The sequence below is a fragment of the Heliconius melpomene genome, unplaced genomic scaffold (genome assembly GCF_056956725.1).
Source record: "Heliconius melpomene rosina isolate 202511_hmr_F unplaced genomic scaffold, ASM5695672v1 ptg000077l, whole genome shotgun sequence".
Lineage (NCBI taxonomy): Eukaryota > Metazoa > Arthropoda > Insecta > Lepidoptera > Nymphalidae > Heliconius > Heliconius melpomene.
Window position 1 is genome coordinate 1 of NW_028181898.1, and position 17,889 is coordinate 17,889.

General features: G+C 19.2%; 1 pseudogene across 1 annotated transcript; it reads right to left on the reverse strand.

The window, feature by feature from the left end:
• Positions 1–304: 304 nt before the first annotated feature.
• LOC146526342 (cytochrome c oxidase subunit 1 pseudogene) lies at positions 305–10,996 on the reverse strand (annotated as a pseudogene). The gene is made up of 2 exons (XR_014879429.1): positions 10,940–10,996; positions 305–2,578 (listed from the first exon to the last, which is right to left on the reverse strand). The product of XR_014879429.1 is annotated as a cytochrome c oxidase subunit 1 pseudogene (transcript).
• Between the last annotated feature and the right edge of the window lie 6,893 nt (positions 10,997–17,889).

The following is a 17,889-nucleotide window of genomic DNA, read 5'->3' on the forward strand; positions in this document are numbered from 1 at the left end:
TATCATTTTCAAAATTTTTTTTTTAAATTATTTTTATTAATTTTTTTAAAATTAAAATTATTTTATTAAATTAAAAATAAAATAATTTATAATTATAAAACTAATAAAAATAGAAATAAAAAATAATAATGAAATTATTCAATTGATAGGTATTATTTGAGGAATAAAAGAATATTACAAAAAGTAATAATTTAAATTTGACATATTTATGTTATTTATTAACTAATTCTTTATCATTAGAAGTAAATGCTAATTTACTATAAAATGGTTTAAGAGACCAGTACTTGCTTTCAGTCATCTAATGAATAATTATTAATTCAATTAATAAAGTTTTTTATAGGGATTCTTTCAATAACAATAGGTATAAAACTATGATTTGCTCCACAAATTTCAGAACATTGACCATAATAAATTCCAGGACGATTAATAAAAAATCTAGTTTGATTTAATCGTCCTGGATTAGCGTCAATTTTTACTCCTAATGACGGAATTGTTCACGAGTGAATTACGTCTGTAGCTGTAACTAAAATACGAATTTGATTATTTATAGGTAAAATAATACGATTATCAACATCTAAAAGTCGAAAATTATTTAAATTTTCATTAGATTGAATTATATATGAATCAAATTCAATATTATTAAAATCAGAATATTCATATCTTCAATATCATTGATGTCCAATTGATTTTAATGTAATTAAAGGATTATTAAGTTCATCTAAAAGATATAATAATCGTAATGATGGAAGTGCAATAAAAATTAAAGTAATAGCTGGTAAAATAGTTCAAATTAATTCAATTATTTGACTTTCTAATAAAAATCGATTAATATAATTATTGAAAAATAAATTTATTATTAAATATGCTACTAAAATTGTAATTATAATTAAAATAATTAATGTATGGTCATGGAAAAAAATAATTTGTTCTATTAATGGGGAAGCTCTATTTTGATAATTTAAATTAGATCAGGTTGCCATTTCTAAAAAAAGGATATTCCTTTATAAATGGGGTTTAAATCCATTACATATAATCTGCCATATTAGAAATTTCTTAAAATAGGAAGTTCATTATAAGAATGTTCAGAAGGAGGTAAATTTTGATATCATTCAATAGAGGATGGTATATTTAATGAAAATAGAATTATTCGTTGGTTAATTATTGATTCTCAAATAATAATAATAATTAAAATTATGGAAAATAATGAAATATATGAACCAAATGAAGAAATAATATTTCATGATATAAAATTATCTGGATAATCAGAATAACGACGGGGTATACCAGCTAATCCTAAAAAATGTTGAGGAAAAAATGTTAAATTAACACCAATAAATATGGAAATAAATTGAATTTTTAATAAATAGGGATTTAATAATAATCCGGTAAATAGGGAATATCAATGAACAAAACCTCCTAGAATAGCGAATACAGCTCCTATAGATAAAACATAATGAAAATGGGCTACTACATAATAAGTATCATGAAGAGTAATATCAATTGAGGAATTAGCTAAAACTACACCTGTTAATCCTCCTACTGTGAATAAGAAAATAAATCCTAAACTTCATAATATTGAAGGACTATAATTAATTTGTGTTCCATGTAAAGTTGCCAATCAACTAAAAATTTTAATTCCAGTTGGAACTGCAATGATTATAGTAGCTGAAGTAAAATATGCTCGAGTATCAATATCTATTCCTACTGTAAATATATGATGAGCTCATACAATAAATCCTAGCAATCCAATTGCTATTATAGCATAAATTATTCCTAAACATCCAAAAGTTTCCTTTTTTCCACTTTCTTGAGAAATAATATGAGAAATTATTCCAAATCCGGGTAAAATTAAAATATATACTTCAGGATGTCCAAAAAATCAAAATAAATGTTGATATAAAATAGGATCACCTCCTCCTGCAGGATCAAAAAATGATGTATTTAAATTTCGATCAGTTAATAATATAGTGATAGCTCCAGCTAAAACTGGTAAAGATAAAAGTAATAATAAAGCTGTAATACCTACGGCTCAAACAAATAAGGGTAATTGATCGAATGATATATTATTAATTCGTATATTAATAATAGTTGTAATAAAATTAATTGCTCCTAAAATTGAGGAAATTCCAGCTAAATGTAAAGAAAAGATAGCTAAATCAACAGAGGAACCTCCATGAGCAATATTAGATGATAAAGGGGGGTAAACAGTTCATCCTGTCCCTGCTCCATTTTCTACAATTCTTCTTGAAATTAATAAAATTAATGATGGAGGTAAAAGTCAAAATCTTATATTATTTATTCGGGGGAAAGCTATATCAGGAGCTCCTAATATTAATGGAACTAGTCAATTTCCAAATCCCCCGATTATAATAGGTATAACTATAAAAAAAATTATAATAAAAGCATGAGCTGTAACAATAGTATTATAAATTTGATCATCTCCAATTAATGATCCTGGATTTCCTAATTCTATTCGAATTAAAATACTAAGAGATGTTCCAACTATTCCTGCTCAAATTCCAAAAATAAAATATAAAGTTCCAATATCTTTATGATTTGTTGAAAAAAGTCATTTTCGCTAATAAAATGGCTGAGTATATAAGCGATAAATTGTAAATTTATTAACGAGAAATTTCTCTTTTATTAAGTTTTATATTCAAATATGATTTAAAATTGCAAATTTTAAGGTATAATAAAATTATTAAAACTTGATAAATTAATTTAAGGCTTAAAGAATTTCTTTATAAATAATTTTGAAGATTATTAGTTTATTTAACTTAAAACCTTAAATTAAATAAAAAATAAAGTTCTAATAATTATACCTAATAAAGAAAGAAAATTAAAAAAATAAATTAAAAAAAATAAATTATTTTTAATAAAAATTTTAATTCATTTTAATTTTAAAGAAAAAAATATAAATGAAAAGTAAATAATTCGAATATAAATAAATAATATTACTAATCTACTTATAATAAAAAAAAAATTAATAATAATAAGATTATTATTAATTAAAAAATTAATAATAATTCATTTAGGAAAAAATCCTAAAAATGGAGGTAATCCTCCTAATGATAAAAAATTAATTATAATTGAAAATTTAATTAAGAAATTATAATTAAAATTAAATAATTGATTTATATAAAAAATATTGGTAATATAAAATAAAAAACATGAAATAAATAAAAATATTGAATAAAATAAAAAATATATTAATCATAAATTTTCTCTAATTAATAAAGCTGAAATTAATCAACCAATGTTATTAATTGAAGAAAAAGCTATTAATTTACGTAAAGAAGTTTGATTAAATCTTCCTATAGCTCCAATTATAACATTAAAAATTATAATAAAAATTAAAAAATTAAAATTTATATTATAAGATAATAAAATTATTGGTGAAATTTTTTGTCATGTTATTAAAATAAATCTATTAAATCATGATAATCCTTCTATAATATTAGGAAATCAAAAATGAAAAGGAACAGAACCTATTTTTATTAATATTGCGGAATTTATAATAATCGATAAAAAATCATTAATAAATATTTTTATAAAAAATAAATTTAATAAAATAGAAAATAAAAAATTAATTGATGCAATAGATTGGGTTAGAAAATATTTTAAGGAAGCTTCTGAATTTAATAAATTATTGGGGGAAGAGATTAAGGGGATAAATCTAAGTAAATTAATTTCTAAACCAATTCAACATCCTAATCATGAATTTGATGAAATAGAAATTATAGTTCTGAAAAATAAAATAAATAAGAAAAATATTTTATTTGAATTATTAATTAATAAAATAAAAAATAAGAATAAAATATTCTAAAGACGAATTTAAATTCACTATATAAAAATTATATTTTAGTGTAAGATGCACAATAATTTTTGAAATTATTAGATATAGTTTAATTCTATAAAATATAATAAAGGTAAAAAATTACATAATTTATCCTATCAGAATAATCCTTTTATCAGGCACTTTATTTTTAAAAAAAAGGGATTTCCTTTATATTTGGGGTATGAACCCAAAAGCTTATTTTAGCTTATTTTTAAATTTTATAATATTTAATATAAAAAATATTAAATATGGTTAATATATATAGTTAAATAAAATTTATATTTAAATAAAAAAAAAATAAAAGATATTCAAATATATACGTGTGTATTTATAAATATATATATATATATAAATTAATTTATTAATTATTAATTTAAATATTATATTAAATAATTTAATATATTATTACTTTTAAAATTAATAAATTATTATTTAATTAATATTATATTTATAATATTTTTTTTTTTAATTAATTAATAATTGTTTATTATATATTTTAATTTTCAATATGGATATTATAAAAATAGGAGAAATAGAAATATTAAAAATTTAATAATTAATGTTAATTTATATATATATATTAATTAAATTTATTATTATATATATATAAATATATACAATTAAAAATTTAATTTATAAAAAAAAAAAAAAAAATTCTATATAAAATTTTATAATAATAGATAAAATTTTATATTTTAAATAATTTATTTTTAATTTATTTTACATATAAATTTTAGTGAATAATTTTAATTATTTTAAAAATAATTAATAATGTTTTGTAGTAATTAATATTAAAAATTTAAGAAATTAAGATTTAGTAATAAAAAAATTAATAACTAATTTTGTGCCAGCAGTTGCGGTTAAACAAAAGTTAAATTAAATTAATTCAGTAAATAATAAATAATAATATTATTTTAAAAAATATTAAATTATAAGGTGAAATTTTAATTTAATTAAAATTTATATAAAAATTATGATTTAGTAAATTTTATTATAAACTAGGATTAGATACCCTATTATTAAAAATTTAATTTTAAATACTAAAATAGTAAATAATAAATATTGAAACTTAAATAAAATGGCGGTATTTTAGTTCATTTAGAGGAATCTGTCTAGTAATTGATAATCCACGAATAAATTTACTTAATAAAAAATTTTGTATATCATTGTTAAAAAAATATTTTTATATAAAAATAATATTTTAAAATTTTAAATATAAATTAATTCAGATCAAGATGCAGATTATAATTAAGATTAAGATGGATTACAATAAATTTATTTAAACGAAAATAAATTTTTTAATATAAAATTGAAGGTGGATTTAAATGTAATTTTAATTAGTTTGTTAAAATGATTAATAATTGAAATATGTACATATTGCCCGTCACTTTCATTTAAAAATTGAAATAAGTCGTAACAAAGTAGAGGTACTGGAAAGTGTTTCTAGAATGATCAAATTAGAGCTTGAATAAAGTATTTCATTTACATTGAAAAGATATTATAATAAATAATTAATTTGAGGGGAAAAATTAAAAAAATTATATTTAATAAAAAAATTTTTAATATTGGGGGATGTTAAAGTATTTTTTAGAGAAAAAATATAATTATTTATAATAAAATAGTATTGAAAAAGAAATTTGAAATAAATTTGAAAAATTAATTAATTAAAAAGTAAATTTTAATTATTGTATCTTGTGTATCAGAGTTTATTAAAAAATATTTATTAGTTAAAAAAATCTCGAATTTAAAAGAGTTAATTAATTAAAAAATTTAATGTTGAATAATTATTTTAAATAATTAATTTGAAATGAAATGTTAATCGTTTTTAAATATATCTAGTTTTTTTAGAAAAAAATTTAATTTTAAATTTAAAATATTTTTTAATTTTTTATTTAATTAAAAAATTTTTAAAATTAAATATATTAAGGGATAAGCTTTAATTTAAATTTTTATAATATATATATATATATATATATATATATATATATATATTAAATTAAATTTAAAATTTTTAAAATTTATATTGTTTATAAAATAAAATTTATTATAAAAAATTTTAAAAAGAAAAAATAAAATTTAAAATTATATTTAAATTTTTATAAAAATATAATTTATAACAGAAAAAAATTAGAAATAATGATAAAATTAGTATATTAAATTTTTACATATTAAATTTAAATTAAAATTAATTTAAAGGAATTCGGCAAATTTTTATATTCACTTGTTTATCAAAAACATGTCTTTTTGATTAATAATTTAAAGTCTAATCTGCCCACTGATTTAAAAATTAAAGGGCTGCAGTATATTGACTGTACAAAGGTAGCATAATAATTAGTCTTTTAATTGAAGACTTGTATGAAAGATTTGATGAAATATAAACTGTCTCTAAATTAAAAATTGAAATTAATTTTTTTATTAAAAAGTTAAAATAATTTAAAAAGACGAGAAGACCCTATAGAGTTTTATAATTATAATTTTTTAATATTTAATATATAATAATAAATTTAAATAATTGTAATTATTTTATTGGGGTGATAGAAAAATTAAAATAACTTTTTTTTAAAAAATAAACATAAATAATTGAATAAATGATCCATAAATTATGATTATAAGAAAAAATTACCTTAGGGATAACAGCGTAATTTTTTTTTTTAGTACAAATAAAAAAAAAAGGTTGCGACCTCGATGTTGGATTAAGATAAAATTTAAATGCAAAAGTTTAAAATTTTGATCTGTTCGATCATTAAAATCTTACATGATCTGAGTTCAAACCGGTGTGAGCCAGGTTGGTTTCTATCTTTTAATAAAAAAAAAATATTTTAGTACGAAAGGATCAAATATTATAAATAATTTAATTTTAAGAATATTATTAATATTTATATAAACTATTTTGGCAGAAAAATGTAATGATTTTAGAATTCATTTATATATAATTTATTATATAGATAGTATTGATAATAATTGATGTTATTAATATTATAATTGGGGGTTTATTTTTATTAATTGGGGTTTTAATTGGGGTTGCTTTTTTAACTTTATTAGAACGAAAAGTTTTAGGATATATTCAAATTCGTAAAGGACCTAATAAATTAGGAATTATAGGAATTTTACAACCTTTTTCTGATGCTATTAAATTATTTTCAAAAGAACAAGTATATTTAAATTATTCAAATTATTTTTCTTATTATTTTTCTCCTATTATTAGATTTATATTATCATTAATTATTTGAATAGTGATTCCCTATTTATTTAATATAATTATGTTTAATTTAGGTTTATTATTTTTTTTATCTTGCACAAGAGTTGGGGTTTATACTTTATTAATTGCTGGTTGATCTTCAAATAGAAATTATTCGTTATTAGGAGGTTTACGAGCAGTTGCTCAGACAATTTCTTATGAAGTTAGATTATCTTTAATTTTAATATCAAGAATTATTATAATTATAGATTTAAATTTAATTAAATTTAGAGAATATCAATTTTTAAATTGATTTATTTTTATAATAATTCCATTAAGATTATGTTTATTTTCTTCGATATTAGCTGAAACTAATCGAACTCCATTTGATTTTGCAGAAGGGGAAAGAGAATTAGTTTCAGGATTTAATATTGAATATAGAAGAGGGGGATTTGCTTTAATTTTTTTAGCTGAATATTCAAGAATTTTATTTATAAGAATATTATTTATTATTTTTAATATAGGAGGTTATGAATTAAATTTATTATTTTATTTGAAGTTAGTATTTATTTCTTTTTTTTTTATTTGAGTTCGTGGTACTTTACCTCGTTATCGTTATGATAAATTAATATATTTATGTTGAAAAAGATATTTACCTATTTCTTTAAATTATTTATTATTTTTTTTAGGTTTAAAAATATTATTAAATTAATAAAATAAATTTAGTATAAATTAATAGAATATTTATTCTTTCTTAAGTTTTCAAAACAAATGCTTAAACAAGCTCATTAATTAGTAAAAAATTAATTTATCTCAAAATTTATTTAAAATTGGGTTAATAATAAAATAAGAAAAATAAATTAAAGTTAAAATTTGTCCTGTAATAATATAAGGTATTTCTACTGGTCGTGATCCAATTCAAGTTAATAAAATAATAGTAATAATTAAAAATCAAAATAAAATTTGATTTAAAGGATAGAATTGAATACCTTGAATTTTTTTATTAAAAGTAAATGGTAGAATAATTAAAATTAAAATGGATAAAACTAAAGCAATTACACCTCCTAATTTATTAGGGATTGATCGTAAAATTGCATAAGCAAATAAAAAATATCATTCTGGTTGAATATGAATTGGGGTAATTAAAGGATTAGCTGGAATAAAATTATCAGGATCTCCTAATAAATATGGATTTGTTAAAGTTAATAAAGATAAAAAAAAAATTAATACAATAAATCCAATTAAATCTTTAAAAGTAAAAAATGGGTGAAATGGAATTTTATCTAAATTTCTATTAATTCCTAAAGGGTTATTAGATCCAGTTTGGTGAAGAAATAATAAATGAATTATAGTTAATATTAAAATAATAAATGGAAATAAGAAATGAAATGTATAAAATCGAGTTAAAGTTGCATTATCAACAGCAAATCCTCCTCAAATTCAATTTACTAATATATTTCCTAAATATGGAATTGCAGATAATAAATTAGTAATTACTGTAGCCCCTCAAAAAGATATTTGACCTCAAGGTAAAACATAACCTATAAAAGCTGTAGCTATTAGTAAAAATAAAATAATTACTCCCACTAGTCAAGTTAATTTTAAATTGAAAGATTCATAATAAATTCCTCGTCCAATATGTAAATAAATACAAATAAAAAAAAAAGATGCTCCATTAGCATGTAAAGTACGAATTAATCACCCATAGTTAACATTTCGACAAATATAATTTACTCTATAAAAAGAAATATCAATATTTGCTGAGTAATATATAGTTAAAAATAATCCTGTAATAATTTGAATTATTAAACATAAAGCTAATAAAGATCCAAAATTTCATCATGAAGAAATATTAGATGGAGAAGGTAAATCAATTAAAGATCCATTAATAATTTTTATAATAGGATGAATTTTTCGAATTGGTTTAAATAAATTTATCATTAGTAATTAAAATTATATAATTGAACGTAAAGGTCCAAAAAAAATATTTGTAATTTTTACTACTGCAATAAGAGTAATAAATAGATAAATAATTAATATTATTATTAAAAAATAAGTTTGTTCATTATATAATTTTGTTAAATTAAAATTATATTCATTATTTGAAAATATAAATAAATTAAAAAAATTTAATATTTCATCATTAAAATATAAATTTATTCAAAATAAATTATTTTTAAAATAAAATGATAATATAAATAAAAAAATAATTCCTAATATTATAAAAATTTTATTAAAGATTGAAATTTTAAATAATTCATTAGAAGCAATTCTTGAAACATAAATGAATAGAACTAATAAACCTCCTAAAAAAATTAAGAATAAAATATATGAGAATCAATAAGTATTGATTATTATTCCAGATAAAATACAAGTTAATAAAGTTTGAATTAAAATAAATAATCCTATTGATAAAGGGTTATTAGTAAAAAATATAAAAAAAGAAATAAATATAATTAAATTAGATAAAAAAATTTTTATAATTTCAAAGAATAGTTTTTTTAAAAATAATAATTTTGGAGATTATAGATAAAGATAATCTTTTTCTTTGAAGTTTTTAAAGAAAAATCTTATTTTTGGTTTACAAGACCAAAGTTTTTTTTTAAACTATAAAAACAAATGATAAATATAAGTTTAATTATTATTATATTTTTTATTGGAAATATAATTTTTGTTTCAAAACAAAAACATTTATTAATTGTTTTAATAAGATTAGAATTTATTGTTTTAAGAATTTTTTTTTTTATATTATTATATTTAATAATAGTTGATTATAATATATATATATGTTAATGGTTTTTTTAGTTTTTTCAGTTTGTGAAGGGGCTTTAGGTTTATCAATTTTAGTTTCAATAATTCGAACTCATGGGAATGATTATTTTCAAAGTTTTAATTTAATTTAATGATAAAATATTTAATAATAATAATTTTTATAATACCAATATGTTTAAAATATAATATATTTTGAATGGTTCAGTTTATATTTATATTTATAATGTTTATATTTATAAATATAAGAGTTTCTATTATAAATTTTTTTAATTTAAGTTATATATTAGGTTGTGACATAATTTCATATGGGTTAATTTTATTAAGAATCTGAATTACATTTTTAATAATTATAGCTAGAGAAAGATTAAATAAAAATAATTTTTTTAAAAATTTATTTTTATTTAATATTATTTTTTTAATATTAATATTATATTTAACTTTTAGAACTATAAATTTATTTTTATTTTATTTATTTTTTGAGGGAAGATTAATTCCTACTTTAATATTAATTATTGGATGAGGGTATCAACCTGAGCGAATTCAAGCTGGTATATATCTTTTATTTTATACATTATTTGCTTCTTTGCCTTTATTAATAGGAATTTTTTATATTTATAAGGAAATAAATTTTATAATTATATATATAATAAAATTTTATGATTATAATTTAATTATATTATATTTAAGATTAATTTTTGCTTTTTTAGTAAAAATACCTATATATTTTGTTCATTTATGATTACCAAAAGCTCATGTTGAAGCTCCTATTTCTGGCTCAATAATTTTAGCTGCAATTATATTAAAGTTAGGGGGATATGGATTATTACGAATATTAATAATTTTACAAAAAATAAATTTAAGATGAAGATATATTTGAGTAGTAATAAGATTAATTGGAGGATTTTTTATTAGATTAAAATGTTTTTGTCAAATTGATATAAAATCTTTAATTGCTTATTCTTCTGTAGCTCATATAAGATTAGTAATTGGGGGATTGATAACAATAAATTATTGAGGATTTTTAGGTTCTTATATTTTAATAATTGGTCATGGATTATGTTCTTCTGGAATATTTTGTTTATCTAATATTAATTATGAACGATTAAATAGACGAAGAATATTTATTAATAAAGGGATAATAAATTTTATACCTTCAATAAGATTGTGATGATTTTTATTAATATCTTCAAATATAGCAGCTCCTCCATCATTAAATTTAATAGGAGAAATTAGTTTAATTAATAGATTAGTTAGATGATCTTGGTGAAGAATAATTATACTTATAATAATTTCTTTTTTTAGAGCTGGATATAGATTATACTTATATTCTTTTACTCAACATGGAAAGTATAATATAAGAATTTATAGATTTTATAGAGGAACTTCTCGAGAATATTTAATATTAATATTGCACTGATTACCATTAAATATTTTAGTTATAAAAATTGATTATAGAATAATTTGATTTTACTTAAATAATTTAATAAAAATATTGATTTGTGGAGTCAAAAATATGATATTTATCATCATTTTAAGTTATTAAAAAATATTCTATTTGTCTTATTAGTTTTTTTTTTTTATTTTTTTTTATATTAATTAATTTTTTTATAGTAATTTATTTTATTATAAATAATTTAGTAATTTTTTTTGAGTGGGAGATTATTTCTTTTAATTCTATAAGAATTGTTATATCAATTTTATTAGATTGAATATCATTATTATTTATAATATTTGTTTCTTTAATTTCTTCTTCAGTTATTTATTATAGAAAAAGATATATAAGATCAGAATTAAATTTAAATCGATTTATTTATTTAGTTTTAATATTTGTTTTCTCGATAATTTTGTTAATTATTAGACCAAATATAATTAGAATTTTATTAGGGTGAGATGGTTTAGGATTAGTTTCATATTGTTTAGTAATTTATTATCAAAATATGAAGTCTTATAATGCTGGAATATTGACAGCGTTATCTAATCGAATTGGTGATGTAATAATTTTATTATTGATTTCATGAATAATAAATTATGGAAGTTGAAATTATATTTTTTATTTAAATTTAATAATACATGATTTTTCAATAAAATTTATTGGTTTATTAATTATTATTGCTGCTATAACAAAAAGAGCTCAAATTCCATTTAGTTCATGATTACCTGCTGCAATAGCAGCACCTACTCCTGTTTCTGCTTTAGTTCATTCTTCTACATTAGTAACAGCTGGGGTTTATTTATTAATTCGTTTTAATAATTTATTAGTTGAAATAATTTTTTTAAAAATTTTATTATTATTATCTTCTTTAACAATATTAATAGCAGGAATTTGTGCTAATTATGAGTTTGATTTAAAAAAAATTATTGCTTTATCAACATTAAGACAATTAGGTTTAATAATAAGAATTTTAAGAATAGGATTTAATGATTTAGCTTTTTATCATTTATTAACTCATGCTATATTTAAGGCTTTATTATTTATATGTGCCGGGGTAATTATTCATATAATAAATGATAATCAGGATATTCGAATAATAGGGGGAATTAGAATTTATATTCCAATAACTTCTTTATGTTTAAATATTTCAAATTTAGCTTTATGTGGAATTCCATTTTTAGCAGGTTTTTATTCTAAGGATATTATTTTAGAAATAGTAAGAATAAGAAATTTAAATATATTGATTTTTTTTTTATATTATTTTTCAACTGGATTAACAATATTTTACACTATTCGTTTATTAATATATTTAATAATTAATGATTTTAATTTATTATCAATTTATAATTTATATGATGAGGATTATACTATATTAAAAAGTATAATTATTTTATTATTTATAAGATTAGTTTCGGGGAGAATATTAAGATGAATAATTTTTTGTTATCCTTATATAATTTATTTGCCTTTTAATTTAAAAATAATAGTTATTTATGTGACTTTATTTGGTTTATTATTAGGTTATTTAATTAGAAATATAAAAATTTATTCACTAAATAAATTTTTATGTTTTTATGAATTAAGATATTTTTATGTTATAATATGATTTTTACCAAATTTATCTACATATGGGATAAATTATTTTTATTTAAAAATGGGGCAAATATTATATAAAAATATTGATTTAGGTTGAAGAGAAATATATAGAGGACAAGGATTATTTTATATTATAAAAAATAATTCTATTATTTATTATATTTATCAAATAAATAATTTTAAAATTTATTTATTTAGATTTATTTTATGAATAATATTTATATTTATTTTTTTAATAATTTAATTTAAATAGCTTAAATAAAGAGTATAATATTGAAGATATTAAGGTGATTAAAAAATCTTTAAATAAGAATTTATTTATAAAAAAAAAATTTTTTATTTTTACAATGAAAATGTAATGTTTTAATAAACTATATAAATTAAATTAAAAGAAATATTAATGATAATAAATCACTAAAAATTAAGTTAGCAGCTTAATTACAATATATTTCTAATTGGAATTTTTATTCAATTTTATCATTAACAGTGATATACCTCTTTTTGGTTTCAATTAATAAATAAGGAGTTATTAACTCTATCTTTTAAGTCGAAATTAAATGCAAATTGCTTCTTATTTAAGATAAATTGAATAAAATTCAATATTTTTTGAATGCAAATCAAATGTTTAATTAAACTATAATCCTAATTTGATCAATTTAGTATATTTTGATTTCATTCATGATAAATTCCTAATAATAGTATTAAAATAAAAAAAAAACTTATTTTAAATCAAGATAAAAAATTTACTAAATAAAATGTTGGGATAATTGGAAAAATTAATGCAATTTCTACATCAAAAATTAAAAAAATTATTGTGATTAAAAAGAAATGTAAAGAAAATGGAATTCGAGCTAAAGATTTAGGGTCAAATCCACATTCAAATGGTGAACATTTTTCTCGATCTAGAAATGATTTTTTTGAGATTAATAGTGAAATTAATATGAAAATATTAGCAATTGTTATTATGATAAAAGATATTATTAATATTAATATAATTATTTATATTAAAATTATTAAACTTTTTGATTGGAAGTCAAATATACTAAATATATTATATAAATAATTAATTTCCTCATCAATAAATTGAAATATAAAGAAATAATCAAACTACATCAACAAAATGTCAATATCATGCTGCTGCTTCAAATCCGAAATGATGAGTTCTTGAGAAATGAAAATTAATATGACGAATAAAACATGTTAAAAGAAAAATTGTTCCAATAATTACATGTAAACCATGAAATCCTGTTGCTATAAAAAAAGTAGATCCATAAATTCTATCAGCAATTGAGAAAGAAGCTTCTAAGTATTCATATGCTTGTAAAATAGTAAAATAAAATCCAAGTATAATAGTTAAAAATAATCTTTGTGAAACTTGAGTATAATTATTTTCTATTAAAGCGTGATGAGCTCATGTTACTGTAATTCCTGAAGTAATAAGAATAATAGTATTTAATAAAGGAATTTGAAATGGATTAAATACTAAAATATTAGTAGGAGGTCAAATTGATCCAATTTCAATATTTGGGGATAAACTTCTATGAAAAAATGCCCAGAAAAAAGAAATGAAGAAAAAGATTTCAGAAATAATAAATAAAATTATTCCTCATCGTAAACCTTTTGATACTATAATAGTATGTTTTCCTTGGAATGTTCCTTCTCGACAAATATCTCGTCATCATTGGAATATGGTTAATAATACGATAATATATCCAATAAATAATAAGTTTATATTAAAATTATGAAATCATTTAACTAAACCAGTTACTAAGGTTATTACTCCAATAGCTCCTGTTAAGGGTCAAGGTCTGTAGTCAACTAAGTGATATGGATGATTATGATTAGACATTAATTTACTTCTCTAGAATAAAGAGTTCTTAAAATAGAAATTACATAAGATTGAATAATTGCTACGGCAGATTCAAGAATTAACAATAAAATTTGGATAATAATTAAAATAATTAATAAATAATTAGGTATATTAATACCTGTATTACTTAATAAAGTTAAAAGTAAATGACCTGCAATTATATTAGCTGTTAATCGAACTGCTAAAGTTCCAGGTCGAATAATATTACTAATAGTCTCAATTATTACTATAAAAGGTATTAAAATAGTTGGTGTTCCTTGAGGAATTATATGAATAAATATATGTTGTGTATTATTTAATCATCCATAAATTATAAATCTTAACCATAATGTTAATGATAATGAAAGGGATATATTAAGATGACTTGTTCTAGTAAAAATATATGGGAATAAACCTAAAAAATTATTAAATAAAATAAAAAAGAATAATGAAATAAAAATAAAAGTTGATCCATTAATTCTATTTGGTCCTAATAAAGTTTTAAATTCATTATGAAGTTTATTTGAAATAAAATTTCATAATAAATAATGACGATTAGGAAAAAATCAGAAAGAAAAAGGAATAAATAATAATCCAATAAATGTTCTAATTCAATTAAATGGGAAATTAAATAAATTTGTTGAAGGATCAAAGATTGAGAAAAGATTATTTATCATTTTCAAAATTTTTTTTTTAAATTATTTTTATTAATTTTTTTAAAATTAAAATTATTTTTATAATTAAAAATAAAATAATTTATAATTATAAAACTAATAAAAATAGAAATAAAAAATAATAATGAAATTATTCAATTGATAGGTATTATTTGAGGAATAAAAGAATATTACAAAAAGTAATAATTTAAATTTGACATATTTATGTTATTTATTAACTAATTCTTTATCATTAGAAGTAAATGCTAATTTACTATAAAATGGTTTAAGAGACCAGTACTTGCTTTCAGTCATCTAATGAATAATTATTAATTCAATTAATAAAGTTTTTTATAGGGATTCTTTCAATAACAATAGGTATAAAACTATGATTTGCTCCACAAATTTCAGAACATTGACCATAATAAATTCCAGGACGATTAATAAAAAATCTAGTTTGATTTAATCGTCCTGGATTAGCGTCAATTTTTACTCCTAATGACGGAATTGTTCACGAGTGAATTACGTCTGTAGCTGTAACTAAAATACGAATTTGATTATTTATAGGTAAAATAATACGATTATCAACATCTAAAAGTCGAAAATTATTTAAATTTTCATTAGATTGAATTATATATGAATCAAATTCAATATTATTAAAATCAGAATATTCATATCTTCAATATCATTGATGTCCAATTGATTTTAATGTAATTAAAGGATTATTAAGTTCATCTAAAAGATATAATAATCGTAATGATGGAAGTGCAATAAAAATTAAAGTAATAGCTGGTAAAATAGTTCAAATTAATTCAATTATTTGACTTTCTAATAAAAATCGATTAATATAATTATTGAAAAATAAATTTATTATTAAATATGCTACTAAAATTGTAATTATAATTAAAATAATTAATGTATGGTCATGGAAAAAAATAATTTGTTCTATTAATGGGGAAGCTCTATTTTGATAATTTAAATTAGATCAGGTTGCCATTTCTAAAAAAAGGATATTCCTTTATAAATGGGGTTTAAATCCATTACATATAATCTGCCATATTAGAAATTTCTTAAAATAGGAAGTTCATTATAAGAATGTTCAGAAGGAGGTAAATTTTGATATCATTCAATAGAGGATGGTATATTTAATGAAAATAGAATTATTCGTTGGTTAATTATTGATTCTCAAATAATAATAATAATTAAAATTATGGAAAATAATGAAATATATGAACCAAATGAAGAAATAATATTTCATGATATAAAATTATCTGGATAATCAGAATAACGACGGGGTATACCAGCTAATCCTAAAAAATGTTGAGGAAAAAATGTTAAATTAACACCAATAAATATGGAAATAAATTGAATTTTTAATAAATAGGGATTTAATAATAATCCGGTAAATAGGGAATATCAATGAACAAAACCTCCTAGAATAGCGAATACAGCTCCTATAGATAAAACATAATGAAAATGGGCTACTACATAATAAGTATCATGAAGAGTAATATCAATTGAGGAATTAGCTAAAACTACACCTGTTAATCCTCCTACTGTGAATAAGAAAATAAATCCTAAACTTCATAATATTGAAGGACTATAATTAATTTGTGTTCCATGTAAAGTTGCCAATCAACTAAAAATTTTAATTCCAGTTGGAACTGCAATGATTATAGTAGCTGAAGTAAAATATGCTCGAGTATCAATATCTATTCCTACTGTAAATATATGATGAGCTCATACAATAAATCCTAGCAATCCAATTGCTATTATAGCATAAATTATTCCTAAACATCCAAAAGTTTCCTTTTTTCCACTTTCTTGAGAAATAATATGAGAAATTATTCCAAATCCGGGTAAAATTAAAATATATACTTCAGGATGTCCAAAAAATCAAAATAAATGTTGATATAAAATAGGATCACCTCCTCCTGCAGGATCAAAAAATGATGTATTTAAATTTCGATCAGTTAATAATATAGTGATAGCTCCAGCTAAAACTGGTAAAGATAAAAGTAATAATAAAGCTGTAATACCTACGGCTCAAACAAATAAGGGTAATTGATCGAATGATATATTATTAATTCGTATATTAATAATAGTTGTAATAAAATTAATTGCTCCTAAAATTGAGGAAATTCCAGCTAAATGTAAGAAAAGATAGCTAAATCAACAGAGGAACCTCCATGAGCAATATTAGATGATAAAGGGGGGTAAACAGTTCATCCTGTCCCTGCTCCATTTTCTACAATTCTTCTTGAAATTAATAAAATTAATGATGGAGGTAAAAGTCAAAATCTTATATTATTTATTCGGGGGAAAGCTATATCAGGAGCTCCTAATATTAATGGAACTAGTCAATTTCCAAATCCCCCGATTATAATAGGTATAACTATAAAAAAAATTATAATAAAAGCATGAGCTGTAACAATAGTATTATAAATTTGATCATCTCCAATTAATGATCCTGGATTTCCTAATTCTATTCGAATTAAAATACTAAGAGATGTTCCAACTATTCCTGCTCAAATTCCAAAAATAAAATATAAAGTTCCAATATCTTTATGA